This window comes from Loxodonta africana, chromosome 21 (genome assembly GCF_030014295.1).
Source record: "Loxodonta africana isolate mLoxAfr1 chromosome 21, mLoxAfr1.hap2, whole genome shotgun sequence".
Taxonomy (NCBI): domain Eukaryota; kingdom Metazoa; phylum Chordata; class Mammalia; order Proboscidea; family Elephantidae; genus Loxodonta; species Loxodonta africana.
In genome coordinates, this window is record NC_087362.1 from 76,522,242 (window position 1) to 76,536,957 (window position 14,716).

The following is a 14,716-nucleotide window of genomic DNA, read 5'->3' on the forward strand; positions in this document are numbered from 1 at the left end:
ATCACTAATCTGTTTTCATGTCTACAATTCTGTGATTTTAAGAATGTTCTATAAATGGGATCATACAGCTTGTGACTTTTGAGATTGCCTTTTTTAAATTCAGCATAATGCCCTTGGGATCTATCCAAACTGCTGCCACGTATCAATAGTTCAGTCCTTGCTATCGCAGAGTAGTATCCCATGGTATGGAAGTACCAGTTTTTTAACCATTCATCTACTGAGGGACAGTTTGGTTGTTTCTAGTTTGGGACTATTATAAATACAGCTGCGAAGAACTACCAGGGAAGGGTTTTTATGTGGACTTAGGTTTTCGTTTCTCTGGGATAAATACCCAGGATTGCAACTGCTGGCTGATGTGGTGGTTAATTTTTCTAAGGAACTGTCAAACTACTTTCCAGAATGACTGGACCATTTTACATTCCCATCAGCAACGTGTAAGAAATCCAGTTTCTCTATGTCCTTGTCAGCATTTGGTATTTTCACTATCTTTTATTTATTTTACAGTTGTTCTAACAGGAACATAGTGTGTATCTCATCGTTGTCTGTTTACACTTCCCTGATGGCCAGTGATGATGAACATTTACCGTGCGCGATTCGCCATCCACACGCCCTCCTCCATCCTGTTGCTCTATGTCCTTGTCAGCATTTGGTATTTTCACTATTATTTATTTATTTTATAGCTGTCCTAACAGAAATGTAGTGTGTGTCTCATCGTGGTCTCTGTTTCCATTTCCCTGATGGCCAGTGATGATAAACATTTACCGTGTGCTATCTACTGTCCATACACCCTCTTCCATGCAAGATCTGTTCATTTCTTTTGTTCATTTTCTAAGTGGTTTGCTTGTTTTTTACTGTTGAGTTTCAGAGTTCCTTATACATTCTAAATGGGTCCTTTATCAGATATGAGACTTACTAATATTTTCTCCCAGTCTGTAGCTTGTTCTTTCATTCTCTTAACAGGGTCTTTTGTAAGCAGAAGTTTTTAATTTTAAGCAAGACCGATTTATCTATTTTTTTTCTCTTAAGGTCAGTGCTTTTGGTGTCATGTCTAGGAATTCTTCACTAAGTTCTAGATCCTGAAGATTCTGTCCCAGATTATCTTCTGAAAGTTTTAGGGTTTTACATTTAAAATTATCCATATTGAATTAATTTTTATATAATGTGTAAGGTTGATGTTTTTGCTTATGGATATTCAACTACTCCAGTACTATTTCTTGAAAAGGCTATCATTTCTTCATTGACTTGCTTTTGCACCTTTGTCAAGAATCAGTGGGCTGTCCTGGTGTGGGGGTATTCCTGGGTTCACAGACAGTGCTGGAGATACTCATCTATGCCAATAAATTTGGAAAACAGCTACCTGGCCAACCAACTGAAAAAGATCCATATCTGTGCCCATTCCAAAGAAAGGTGATCCAAAAGAATGCGGAAATTATTAAATAATATCAATATCACACATAAGTAAAATTTTGCCAAAGATAATTCAAAAACACTTGCAGCAGTACATTGACAGGGAACAGCCAGAAATTCAAGCCAGATTCAGAAGAGGACATGGAATGAAACATCTCATTGCTGATATCAGATGGATCTTGGGTGAAAGCACAGAATACCAGAAAGATGTTTACCTGTATTTTACTGACTATGCAAAGGCAATCTAGTGTGTGGATCATAACAAATTTTTGATAACACTGCCAAGAATGGGAATTGCAGAACACTTCATTGTGCTCATGAAGAACCTGTACGTAGACCAAGAAGCAGTCGTTCAAACAGAATGTGATATTGCACGGTTTAAAGTCAGGAAAGGTGTGCATCAGAGTTGTATCCTTTCACCGCACATATTCAATCTGTATGCTGAGCAAATAATCCGAAAAGCTGGACTATATGAACAAGAACGGACAAAAGTGGCTTGGATTCCTCTACACCAACAAAGAGAACGTATATGATGAAATCAACAAATTAATACCATTTACAATATCCCCCAAGAAGATAAAATATTTAGGAATAAATCTAACCAGAGACATAAAAGACCTATACAAAGAAAACTACAAGACACTGCTGCAAGAAACCAAAAGAGACCTAGATAAGTGAAAAAATATACCTTGCTCCTGGATACAAAGACTGAACATTGTGAAAATGTCTATTCTACCCAAAGCAATCTACAGATACAATGCAATTGCAATCCAAACTCCAAAGGCATTTTTCAATGAGACGGACAAACAATTCACCAACTTCATACGGAAAGGGAAGAGGCCCCAGATAAATAAAACATTACTGAAAAAGAACAAAGTGGGAGGCCTCACACTACCTGATTTTAGAACTTACTATACCTCCACGGTAGTCAAAACAGCCTGGTACTGGTACAACAGATACACAGATCAATGGGACAGAATTAAGAATCCAGGCGTAAATTCATCCACGTATGAGCAGCTCATGTTGGCAAAGGCCCGAAGTCTGTTAACTGGGGAAAAGGCAGTCTCTTTAACGAATGGTGCTGGCGATACTAGATATCCATCTGAAAAAAATGGAACAGGAGCCACACCTCACATCGTGCAAAAAAACAAACTCCAAATGATCAAAGACCTAAATACAAAATCTAAAACGATAAAGATCGTGGAAAAAAAAATAGGGACAACACTAGGAGTCCTAATACATAGCATAAAAAGAATACAATCCATAACTAACAATGAATAAACACCAGATGAGGAACTAGATAACTGGGAGCCCCTAAAAAGCAAACACTTATGCTAATCAAAAGACTTCACCAAGAGAGTAAAAAAGACAACCTACAGACTGGGGAAACAAATTTGGGCTACAACATATCTGATCAGAGTCTAATCTCTAAAATCTACAAGACACTGCAAAACCTCAACAACAAAAGGACAACTCAATTAAAAAATGGGCAAAGGGTATGAACAGGCACTTCACCAAAGAAGACATTCAGGCAGCTAACAGAAACATGAGGAAATGCTCACGATCATTAGCAATTAGAGAAATGCAAATCAAAACTACAATGAGATACCATCTCACCCCAACAAGGCTAGCACTAATTCAAAAAGCACAAAATAATACATGTTGGAAAGGTTGTGGAGAGACTGGAACATTTATAAACTACTTGTTGGAATATAAAATGGTACAATCACTCTGGAAATCGATTTGGAGCTTCCTTAAAAAGCTAAAAATAGAAATACCATACAATCCAGCAAACCTGCTCCTTGGAATATATCATAGAGATATAAGAGCCTTTACACGAACAGATAATATGCACACACATGTTCACTGCAGCACTGTTTACTAGCAAAAAGATGGAAGCAACCAAGGTGCCCACCAACAGATGAACAGATAAGTTATGGTATATTCACACAAGGGAATACTACTGTTGTTGTTAGGTGCTGTTGAGTTGGTTCTGACTCATAGCGACCCCATGCACAACGGAATGAAACACTACCCAGTGCTGTGCCATCCTTACAATTGCTGTTATGCTTGAGATCATTGTTGCAGCCACTACGTCAATCCATTTCATTGAGGGTCTTCCTCTTTTCTGCTGACCCTGTACTTTGCCAAGCATGACATCCTTCTCCAGGGACTGATCCCTCCTGACAACACGTCCAAAGTATGTAAGATGCAGTCTCGCCATCCTTGCTTCTAAGGAGCATTCTGATTGTACTTCTTCCAAGACAGATTTGTTTCTGCTTTTGGCAGTCCATGGTATATTCAATATTCTTTGCCAACACCACTATTCAAAGGCGTCAATTCTTCTTCCGTCTTCCTTATTCATTGTCCACCTTTCACATGCATATGATGTAATTGAAAATACCATGGCTTGAATCAGGTGCACCTTAGTCTTCAAGGTGACAACTTTTACTTTTCAACACTTTAAAGAGGTCCTTTGCAGCAGATGTGCCCAATGCAATGTGTCTTTTGATTCCCTGACTGCTGCTTCCATGGGGGTTGATTGTGGATCCAAGTAAAACGAAATCCTTGACAACTTCAATCTTTTCTCCGTTTATCATGATGTGGCTTATTGGTCCAGTTGTGAGGATTTTTGTTTTCTTTATGCTGAGGTGTAATCCATACTGAAGATTGTGGTCCTTGATCTTCATCAGTAAGTGCTTCAAGTCCTCTTCACTTTCAGCAAGCAAGGTTGTGTCATCTGCATAACGCAGGTTGTTAAAGAGTCTTCCTCCAATCCTGATGCCTTGTTCTTCTTCATATAGCCCAGCTTCTTGGATTATTTGCTCAGCATACAGACTGAATGGGTATGGTGAAAAGATACAACCCTGATGCACACCTTTCCTGACTTTAAACCATGAGGTATCCCCCTGTTCTGTCGAAACAACTGCCTCTTGACCTATGTACAGGTTCCTCAGGAACACAAAGAAGTGTACTGGAATTCCCATTGTTACCCATATTGAAACGTTATCCATAATTTGTTATAATCCACACAGTCGAATGCCTTTTCATAGTCCAAAAAAAAAAAAAACACAGGTAAACATCCTTCTGGTATTCTCTGCTTTTAGCCAGGATCCATCTGACACCAGCAATGATATCCCTGGTTCCACGTCCTCTTCTGAATCCAGCCTGAATTTCTCACAGTTCCCTATTGATATACTGCTGCAACTGTTTTTTTAATTATCTTTGGCAGAATTTTACACATGTGTGATATTCTTGATACTGCTCAATAATTTCCACATTTCATTGGCTCACCTTTCTTTGGAACAGGCACAAATATGGATCTCTTCCAGTCAGTTGTCCTGGTAGCTGACTTCCAAATTTCCTGGCATAAATGATTGAGTGCTTCCAGTGCATTTGTAGACATGCTATAAAGGCTCATCAAATTATTCCCATGGACCTTTTCCCTTAGGAAACTACTTGAGGATGAAATTTGCCAAAAATATGGAAGATGGAGAGCCAAGATGGCGGAATAGACAGACGCTCCCAGCGAGCCCTCTTTACAACAAAGACCCGAAAAATTAAGTGAAATGAGTATGTTTGCGACAAGCTGGGAGCCCTGAGCATCAAAGGCAAGCTTAGACAACGAAATGAGGGGCAGGGGGAGGAAGAGACCGTTCAGAAGTGAAGAGGAGTTACTGGAACTGAATAGCGGGGAGCCCTCCGGCACTGTTCCCGGGGCGGCAGCGGGCTGATACTAGTGTTCGGCCGCAGTTTCCTCAGGGAGAAGCAGCCAGCCACACAGCCCACTCACACCTCTGGAACCTGAGGAGAACGGTGCTCTCGGCACAAGCTAAGTACTTGCGTGTATTTTACTGCACCCCCACCACCCCCAAGCCAGCTTCAGTGGCTGAATCCCTGGCCCTGAGATAGACCCTGGAGAGCACCTAGAGCCATCCCCCCAGCCTTGGGGAAGGACAAAAATTGCAACTGGGGGGAAAAGATAATTTGCTAGCTCCATTAACTGGGGGAGCTCAGGGCAGAAGCGGCTCCTGTACAGGCATAAACCATCTGTGGACCTTGAGCACCTTTCCCTTCTGCATGGACCTGTGTGGGCCTATTTTGGGAGAATAGGCCTTCGCTGGCAGACTCCAACCATTTCAGCTGTGTGGTGGACTGGTGGGTGTTTGACGTTTGACATTGCTTTGCCTATTAAATAAGGTGCTCACCTACACAAATCAGGGACCTAAGGACTGGTAGCTCCACTCAGGTCACCCAGACATCTGCGACAGTGGTCCAAAGATAACTGGTACTTCCCAGTCCTTACAACCAAAAACTTTCGGTGCCCATGGTCCCTCTGCAGAACCCACCCACCAGCACGCTCTAGGGAACAGAGACACGTTTTCCTCAGAGACACGTGGGGGTTGGTTCTCAGCCCCCTGCCTTGTTCAGAGCATGACCCCCTGCTGCAATCAGATACCAGTATATATGCCAATCACCCCTGCCCCTCTAAGACTGTAGGACAGAGCGTGTACCACACGCTTGATGATCAGCTACCTGGAAACCTGAACTGAATTCATACAAGAAAACTGAATGGACTCCTAGACTGATATACCTGATAACAGCTCTAGCCAGCTGGGGACAGGACACCAGAGCTCCAAAGGCAAAAATAATCAAGCTAGCTCACTCGAGCAACCCATAGGGGTATACCAAAATAAAACAAAGGAAGCAGCTACGACACAGTAAGCAAGCATAAACTAATACAATAACTTATAGATGGCTCAGAGACAACAGTCAATATCAAGTCACATAAAGAAACAGACCATGATCACCTCAACAGGCTCTCAAAACAAAAAACCCAGGAATCTTCTAGACGAAAGTGCATTCCTGGAATTACCAGATGCAGAATACAAAAGTTTAATATACAGAACCCTTCAAGACATCAGGAAGGAAATGAGGCAATACACAGAACAAGCCAAGGAACACACAGATAAAGCAACTGAAGAAATTAGAAAGATTATTCAGGAACATAATGAAAAGTTTAATAAGCTGGAAAAATCCACAGACAGCAATCAGAAACTCAGAAGATTAACAATAAAATGACAGAATTACACAACTCAATAGAATGTCAGAGGAGCAGAACTGAGCAAGTAGAAGCTAGAATGTCTGAACTCGAAAATAAATCACTTGGCACTAACATATTTGAAGAAAAATCAGATAAAAGAATTAAAAGAAATAAAGAAACCTTAAGAATCATGTGGGACTCTATCAAGAGAAATAACCTACGAGTGACTAGAGTACCAGAATAGGGAGGGGTAACAGAAAATACGGAGAGAATTGTTGAAGGTTTGTTGGCAGAAAACTTCCCTGATATTGTGAAAGATGAGAAGGTTATCTATCCAAGATGCTCATCGAACTCCACGTAAGGTAGATGTTAAAAGAAAGTCACCAAGACATATTATAATCAAACCTGCCAAAACCAAAGATAAAGAGACAATTATAACAGCAGCGAGGGATAAATGAAAACTCACTTACAAAGCACAGCCAATAAGAATAAGCTCGGACTACTTGGCAGAAACTGTGCAGGCAAGAAGGCAATGGAATGACATATTTAAAAAATTGAAGGAAAAAAATTGCCTGCCAAGAATCATATATCCAGTAAAACTGTCCCTTCAATACGAAGGTGAAATTAAGACATTTCCAGATAAACGCAAGTTGAAGGAATTCGTAAAAAATGAACCAAAACTGTAAGAAATACTAAAGGGAGTTTTTGGTTAGAAAATCAACCCAAGACTAGAACACTGGGCAGAGCAACCAGAAGTCAACCCAGACAGAGAAATCCAAAAAAACAAACCAAGACTATAAAAAAAAAACCCCAAAACAGGGTAACAGCGATGTTATTATATAAAAGAAGACAATATTAAAATAATAAAGGCGGACTATGAAATGTAATCATACACCTTCCATACGGAGAGGAAGATACGGTGATACAAAGAAATAAAAGATAGTTTTAAATTTAGAAAAATAGGGGTAAATAATAAGGTAACCATAAAGGAGATAAACTATCCTACTCAACAAAATGAAATACAAGGGAAAAATACAGACTCAGCAGAAACAAAATCAACAACAACAAATATGAGGAAAGGACAATATCCATAAAGACAATCTACTCAGCACACAAAATCAAGTGGGAAAAAGAAACTGTCAACACAAAAAAAGAGATCAAAATGATAGCAATGAATTCATACCTATTCATAATCACCCTGAATATAAATGGACTAAATGCACCAATAAAGAGACAAAGAGTGGCAGAATGGATTAAAAAACAAGATCTGTCTATATGCTGCCTACAAGAGACACACCTTAGACTTGGAAACACAAACAAACTAAAGCTCAAAGGATGGAAAAACTATATCAAGCAAACAATCAAAAAAGAGCAGGAGTGGCAATATTAATTTCTGACAAAATAGACTTTAAAGTAAAATCCATCAGAAAGGATAAGGAAGGACACTATACAATGATTAAAGGGACAATACACCAAGAAGATATAACCATATTAAATATTTATGCACCCAATAACAGGGCTGCAAGATAGATTAAACAAACTTCATCAGCATTGAAAAGTGAAATAGACAGCTCCACAATAACGGTAGGAGACTTCAACACACGACTTTCGGTGAAGGGCAGGACATCCAGAAAGAAGCTCAATAAAGACAGGGAAGATCTAAATGCCACAATCAACCAACTTGACCTCATAGACATATACAGAACACTCTACCCAACAGCAACCAACTATACTTTCTTTTCTAGTGCACATGGAACATTCTCTAGAAGAGACCATATATTAGGTCATAAAGCAAGCCTTAGCAGAATCCAAAACATTGAAATATTACAAAGCATCTTCTCTGACCATAGGGCCATAAAAGTGGGAATCAATAACAGGAAAAGCAGGGAAAAGAAATCAAACACTTGTAAACTGAACAATACCCTGCTCAAAAAAGACTGGATTATAGAAGACATTAAGGATGGAATAAAGACATTCAGAGAATCCAATGAGAATGAAAACACTTCCTATCAGAACCTTTGGGACACAGCAAAAGCTGTGCTGAGAGGCCAATTTACATCAATAAATGCACACATCCAAAAAGAAGAAAGGGTCCAAATCAAAGAATTATCCCTACAACTTGAACAAATAGAAAGAGAGCAACAAAAGAAACCCACAGGCACCAGAAGGAAACAAATAATAAAAATTAGAGCTGAACTAAATGAAATAGAAAACAGAAAAACAGTTGAAAGAATTATAAGACCAAAAGCTGGTTTTTTGAAAAAAATCAACAAAATCGATAAACCATTGGCCAAACTGACAAAAGAAAAACGGGAGAGGAGGCAAATAACCAAAATAAGAAATGAGATGGGCGATATTACAACAGACCCAACTGAAATTAAAAGAATCATATCAGATTACTATGAAAAACTGTACTCCAACAAATTTGAAAACCTAGAAGAAATAGATGAATTCCTAGAAACACACTACCCACCTAAACTAACACAGAGGTAGAACAACTAAATAGACCCATAACAAAAGAAGAGATTGCAAAGGTTATCAAAAAACTCCCTCCCCAAAAAAAGCCCTGGTCCGGACAGCTTCACTACAGAGTTCTACCAAACTTTCAGAGAAGAGTTAACACCGCTACTACTAAAGGTATTTCAGAGCATAGAAAAGGACGGAATACTACCAAACTCATTCTATGAAGCCACCATATCCTTGATACCAAAACCAGGTAAAGACACCACAAGAAAATTATGGACCTATGTCCCTCATGAATGTAGATGCAAAAATCCTCAACAAAATTCTAGCCAATAGAATTCAACAACATATCAAAAAAATAATTCACCATGACCAAGTGGGATTCACACCAGGTATGCAGGCATGGTTCAACATTAGAAAAACAATTAATGTAATCCACCACATAAATAAAACAGAAGAATGACATGATTTTATCAATTGACACAGACACTCATTCATGACAAAAACTCTCAGCAAAATAGGAATAGAAGGCAATTCCTCAACATAATAAAGGGCATTTATACAAAGCCAAGAGCCAACAGCATCGTAAATGGAGAGAGCCTGAAAACATTGCCATTGAGATCGGGAACCAGACAAGGATGCCCTTCATCACCACTCTTATTCAACATTGTGCTGGAAGTCCTAGCCAGAGCAATTAGGCTAGATAAAGAAATAATGGGCATCCAGATCGGCGAGGAAGAAGTAAAAGTATCTCTATTTGCAGATGACATGATCTTATACACAGAAAACCCTAAGGAATCCTCCAGAAAACTACTGAAACGAATAGAAGAGTTCAGCAGAGTATCGGGATACAAGACAAACATACAAAAATCAGTTGGATTTCTCTATACCAACAAAAGAACATCCAAGAGGAAATCACCAAATCAATGCCATTTACAGTAGCCCCCAAGAAGATAAAATACGTAGGAATAAATCTTACCAGAGATGTAAAAGACTTACACAAAGAAAACTACAGTACACCTCTGCAAGAAACCAAGAGACTTACGTAAGTGGAAGAACATACCTTCCTCATGGATAGAAAGACTTAAAATTATAAATATGTCTATTCTACCAAAAGCGATCTATACATTTAATGCAATTCTGATCCAAATCCCAACAACATTCTCTAATGAGATGGAGAAACAAATCACAATTTCATATGGAAGGGAAAGAGGCCCCGGAAAAATAAGGCATTACTGAAAAAGAAGAACAAAGTAGGAGGCCTTACTTTACCTGATTTCAGAACCTATTATACCCCCATAGTAGTCAAAAGAGCCTGGTACTGGTACAACAACAGATACATGGACCAATGGAACAGAATTGAGAATCCAGACATAAATCCATCCATATATGAGCAGTTGATATTTGACAAAGGCCCCAATACAGTTAAATGGGGAAAAGAGAGTCTTTATAACAAATGGTGCTGGCAAAACTGGATAATCATCTGTAAAAAAATGAAACAAGACCCATACCTCACTCTATGCACAAAAACGAGCTCAAAATGGATCAAAGACCTAAATATAAAATCTAAAACGATAAAGACTATAGAAGAAAAAATAGGGACAACGTTAGAAGCCCTAATACATGGCATAAACAGTATACAAAACTATATAAAGAATGTAGAAGAAAAACTAGGTAACTGGGAGCTCCTTAAAATCAAACACCCATGCTCATCCAAAGACTTCACCAAAACAGTAAAAAGATTACCTACAGACTGGGAAAAAGTTTTTAGCTATGATATTTCTGATCAGCACCTGATCTCTAGAATCTACATGATACTCCAAAAACTTACCTGCAAAAAGACAAATTGAACCCAATTAAAAAATGGAAAAAAGATATAATAGACACTTCACTAAAGAAGATATTCAGGTAGCTAACAGATAATGAGGAAATGGTCACGATCATTAGCCATTAGAGAAATGCAGATCAAAACTACAATGAGATTTCATCCCACTCCAACAAGGCTGGCATTAATCCAAAAAACAAAATAATAAACGTCAGAGAGGCTGTGGAGAGCCTGGAACACTTCTACACTGCTGGTGGGAATGTCAAATGGTACAACCACTTTGGAAATCAATTTGGCGCTTCCTTAAAAAGCTAGGAATAGAACTACCATAGGATCCAGCAATACCACTCCTTGGAATATATCCTAGAGAAATAAGAGCCTTTACACGAACAGATATATGCACACCCATGTTTACTGCAGTACTGTTTATAATAGCAAAAACATGGAAGCAACCAAGGTGCCCATCAACGGATGAATGGATAAATAAATTATGGTATATTCACACAATGGAATACTATGCATTGATAAAGAACAGTGAGGAATCTGTGAAACATTTCATAACGTGGAGGAACCTGGAAGGCATTATGCTGAGTGAAATTAGTCAGCTGCAAAAGGACAAATATTGTATAAGACCACTATTACGAGAACTTGAGAAACAGTTTAACCTGAGAAGAAAACATTCCTTTGTGGTTACAAGAGGGGGGAGGGAGGGAGGGTGGGAGGGGGTATTCACTAATTACATAGTAGATAAGAACAACTTTAGGTGAAGGGAAAGACAGCACACAATACAGGGGAAGTCAGCACAACTGGACAAAAACAAAAGCAAAGAAGTTTCCTGAATAAACTGATTGCTTTGAAGGTCAGCGTAGCAGGGGCAGGGGTCTGGGGACCATGGTTTCAGGGGACATCTAAGTCAATTGGCATAATAAAATCTATGAAGAAAATATTCTGCGTCCCACTTTGAAGAGTGGCATCTGGGGTCTTAAACGCTAGCAAGCAGCCATCTAAGATGCATCAATTGGTCTCAACCCACCTGGATCAAAGGAGAACGAAGAACACCAAGGACACAAGGTAATTATGAGCCCAAGAAGCAGAAAGGGCCACATGAACCAGCGACTACATCATCCTGAGACCAGAAGAACTGGATGGTGCCCAGCAATAAGGGATGACTGCCCTGACAGGGAACACAATAGAGAACCCCTGAGGGAGCAGGAGAGCTGTGGGATGCAGACCCCAAATTCTCATAAAAAGACCAGGCTTAATGGTCTGACTGAGACTAGAAGGACCCCAGTGGTCATGGCCCCCAGACCTTCTGTTGGCCCAGGACGGGAACCATTTCCGAAGTCAACTATTCAGACTGGACAATGGGTTGGAGAGGGATGTTGGTGAGGAGTACTTGAGACTATGTTGGCATTTCCTGCCCGGAGGGGGTTAGAAACTGGCAAAATGGACGCAGAGAGTGGAGGGAGGGAGCGGGCCGTCACATTAGGGGGAGAGCAATTGGGAGTGTGTAGCAAGGTGTATATAAGTTTTTGTGTGAGAGACTGACTTGAGTTGTAAACTTTCACTTAAAGCACAATAAAAATTATTTTTTAAAAAAAGCCAGACACAAAAGAAAAAAAAAAATTTGGTACCCCCAAATAAGTAATTATCCCCTGGGCTTTACAGACTCGATTTTTTTTTTTTCATTAATAATATACTCTCTAATGAACTACGGAGCACAATAAGTACTATACTCAAATTCAGGAGTGAACAATTAAATATACAGTGTTATTACATTTGGGGAGATGCTTGGCTGTCAGTTATATCGATATGGATTTTATAGGTCCAAATGCCTGTCATTTGCATTTGGCTTGTACATATAAACATTTTAAAGTTAGTCAAAAACCATCTACCATGTTCTGCAATGTTTTCATTCTGTTTTACTTAGAGTTTTAAGGAGAAGAAAAGGCGGGGGGGCGGTTATCCATATAAAATAACTCCTCTTTCACGTGGCAAAAGAAATTTCTATTACGGCAGTCCCCAGGTTATGAACGAGATCGTTCCCAAGTGTGTCTTTAAGTCGAATTTTTAGGTTAAGTTGGAAAAGGTGTGCAGTGTAATTAATTACTTTTGTGTGTGGCCTTTCTAGCCATGGTCTTGTAACTCCCACCCAGGTGACTGGACAGGACTGTGTGATAGGGTAATTGTTGCCTACCAAGGGGATTGGTCAGTTTTGCCTTAAAAGAGAGTCAATCCAGAGCACAGAGAAGAGCCCACCACCGCCAAGGAAGGCGAGACCCAGCAGCAGAGACCCAGCAGCAGGAGATGGTGCAGTGGGCTTCCCAGACCACCGAGAGAGAGAAAGCTGAGTGACTTTGGGCAGAGACTGAGGGCCAGAAAGAAGCGTGCCTGTGAGCACAGCTGGGAAGAGGCTGTCCTGATGGAAGAACTTGTTCCTGAGCCCAAATTGTAACTGTTACTTCCCTGATAAACCCCATAATTGTGAATAAGTTCTATGAGTTCTATTTCACCACTGTAAGGAATTATCCAATCCATCAGAGAAACAGAGTGCTGTGGGAGGGATGGCTAGTGTCAGAATTAGTAAAGGCAGCAGAGAGAGGAGGCTTCTCTGGCCTCCACCTCAAGGAGTCAGCCTTGTGCTGCTGATCTTGGTTCTCCTTCCCCCTTGTGGGGTTAGAGCAGATCAGACACTGTCCCCAAGCCATTTATACAGGTGCATAGGTTCGTATTTAGCCTTACTTTAGTCGGAATCGACTCAACAGCAACGGGTTTGGTTTTGTTTTTTGGTTTAGTCCAGGAAAGGCTTGAAGCCTTTGCAGTGATTTCAAAGCTGCCGGGCAGCAAGTGAGGGTGACTGTGATGAAGAACTTGCTGGGAGTTGGTTCAATATTTTCAAAGTGAGGGCAAATTTACATAACATTAAAAGGCAAGTATGAGTTGTCCATAACTCAGTTAACCTGGGGATTTACTGTATTACACAGTCTATAAACTCAGCTCTTAACACTAATAACATCTCATGGATTCAGAGATGCTCCTGTCAACCTCTGCCATCCAAAACATAACTAGAACTGGGAATGACCAAAGTGGCGACTCAAGAATCTACAGCTTTGACCTGGGGAAGGTTCTCGACACCACTGTTCACATCTACCATCTGTGTCACTGTGGGCACACACAAGGGGCTTTGCCGGCCTGTCTCCCAGATCACACACAGCTAGAAGCAGCTGGCAGCAGGTGCAGAAGGAACAGCAGACGGTGCAGCCTGCAGGAGCTGTGGTGATGCTGTGCCATCGCACCAATTCCAACTCACGGTGACCCTGTGCCATCGCACCAATTCCAACTCACGGTGACCCTGTGCCATCGCACCAATTCCAACTCATGACGATCCTATAGGACAGAGAAGAACTGCCCCATAGGGTTTCCTGGGCTGAAAACCTTATGGGGGCAGATTGCCAGGTCCCTCTTCCCACAGCGTGGCTGTTGTGTTCAAACCACCCACCTTTCTGTTAGCAGCCAAGCACCATGGGGGCTCCCCACCACACAAGAGCAAACAACAAGTATAGCACAGAAGCAAAAACAAATTTAAAACTGACACAACGGCTAAAAACCACAGCAACTTGAGACCAGCTACCATGGGCACAGATCTGACACACTTCGGCAGCTGCCAGGAGCAACACTGTGCTGCGGCACAATGCAACAGAAGATCTCAAAGAACAAAAGCCAAACCTGTTGCTGTCGAGTCGACTGTGACTCACAGCAACCCTATAGGACTGAGTAGAACCACCTCATAGAGTTTCCAAGGAGCATCTGGTGGATTCGAACTGCCGACCTTTTGGCTAGCAGCTGTAGCTCTTAAGCAGTACCAACACGTGAGTTTCCAAAGCTGAGCACAACTCATTGAAGAAGGAGAAACTAAGCAGGCAGGGAAGTGTAGCAATGTCTAAAGTGCTTCAGACCAGTCGTTCTCAAATCTGGCT

General features: G+C 40.6%; 1 protein-coding gene across 3 annotated transcripts in view; it reads right to left on the reverse strand.

The window, feature by feature from the left end:
- The window catches only part of N4BP1 (NEDD4 binding protein 1), a 69,315-nt gene that overhangs the window by 22,037 nt on the left and 32,562 nt on the right, over positions 1 to 14,716 (reverse strand). The window lies entirely within an intron of this gene.